This window comes from Neoarius graeffei, chromosome 3 (genome assembly GCF_027579695.1).
Source record: "Neoarius graeffei isolate fNeoGra1 chromosome 3, fNeoGra1.pri, whole genome shotgun sequence".
NCBI lineage: Eukaryota > Metazoa > Chordata > Actinopteri > Siluriformes > Ariidae > Neoarius > Neoarius graeffei.
Window position 1 is genome coordinate 69324779 of NC_083571.1, and position 1665 is coordinate 69326443.

Genomic DNA, 1665 nt, shown 5'->3' on the forward strand with positions numbered 1-1665 from the left:
AAAAAGGGCCCCAACATATTTGGAACACATTGGCGGCAAGGGGGCGCTATAACAAAATTCCACTATCGCTGGAATCCTTGGCTCAAGCCGAATCCATCACAACCTATGACGTCACATTCAGACTTGAGGATTTTCCGCCATTTTGAATTTCGTGAAAATCAATTAAAATGCTTCTCCTACCTCAATTTTTGACCAATTTCTCCCAAACTTGGTACATAGCAACTTTGCACTAGGCTGCACAAGGGCATTACATGGCGCAAATGCCTTCTACTGGCCTGACATCTCGTCTCATATGCTGCTTGGCCCCCACATTGCTGCTTGCAGCTATATTTGGGGGCCAAGCAGCGAAGCTGCGAAGGCACCCATAGGGATTCTACTGTTTCTTCTTCTTATTATTATTATTATTCAACGTTCTTCCGCCTCTGCAAGTCTATGGCAGCCCATAGAACCGTCTGGTAAAAAGTTGGGAAATTTTGCACACTGATTCTAGACAGTGTCAACATTACTCTCAGCGAATTTCAGGCCTCTACCTCAAACACTTTAGCGCCACCAACAGGTCAAAGTTGCAGGTACATTTCTGCTTGTAACTTTTGAACCGTTGGTCCGATTTTCAAAAACTTGGTATCCCTGGAGTCCTTGGGTCAAGACGAATCCAACGGACCCCATGACGTCATTTTCCGCCCATATAGTTTTCCCGCCATTTTGAATTTTGTGAAAATCACTTAAAACGCTTCTCCTCCCTCAATTTTTGAACAATTTCTCCCAAACTTGGTAAATCGCAACTTTGGACTAAGCTTCACAGGAAACATACCCGGTTTTTAGAATTTCTTAAGCGTTTGGCCGTGGCAGCCAATCAAATTTGGCTGCGAAGACGCAAAACAGGAAGTGTGCTCATATCTCGGCCACCCTTTGGCGTATCTTAATGAAACTTGGTGGCGTTATGCAACACCCCTCCCCAAAGGGCAACAACAAATTTGGAACAAATTGGCTGCTAGGGGGCGCTATAACTAGCAAAAATGTCTTTTGGCTCATATCTCATGATGCGTTTGGGCTAGAAACAAAATTCCACTATGTCAGGAATCTGTGGCTCAAAACGAATCCATCGCACCCTATGACGTCACTTTCTGCCTTGGGGATTTTCCGCCATTTTGAATTTTGTTAAAATCAATGAAATTCTATGGCAACGCATAGAACCGTCTGATTAGAGGTTTTTAAACTTGGCACACTGATTCTAGGCTGGCTCAAGGATCTTGTCACCAAATTTCAACTCAGCACCTCAGACTCTCTAGCGCCACCAACAGGTCAAAGTCGCGGGTACATTTCTGCTTGTTACTTTTGAAACATATGTCTGATCATCAAAATCTTAGTATTGCTGGAATGCTTGGGTCAAAAGGAATCCAACGCACCCTGTCTCGTCATATTCCACCCAGGAGATTTTCCGCCATTTTGAATTATGTGAAAATCAATTAAAATGCTTCTCCTCCCTCAATTTTTGACCAATTTCTCCCAAACTTGGTAGATGGCAACTGGGGACGAAGGTGCACAAGAAACATACCCGGTTTTTAGAATTTCCTAAGCGTTTGGCCGTGGCAGCCAATCAAAATTGGCTGGCAGACGCAAAACAGGAAGTGTGCTCATTTCTCGGACAACCTTTGGCGTATCTTA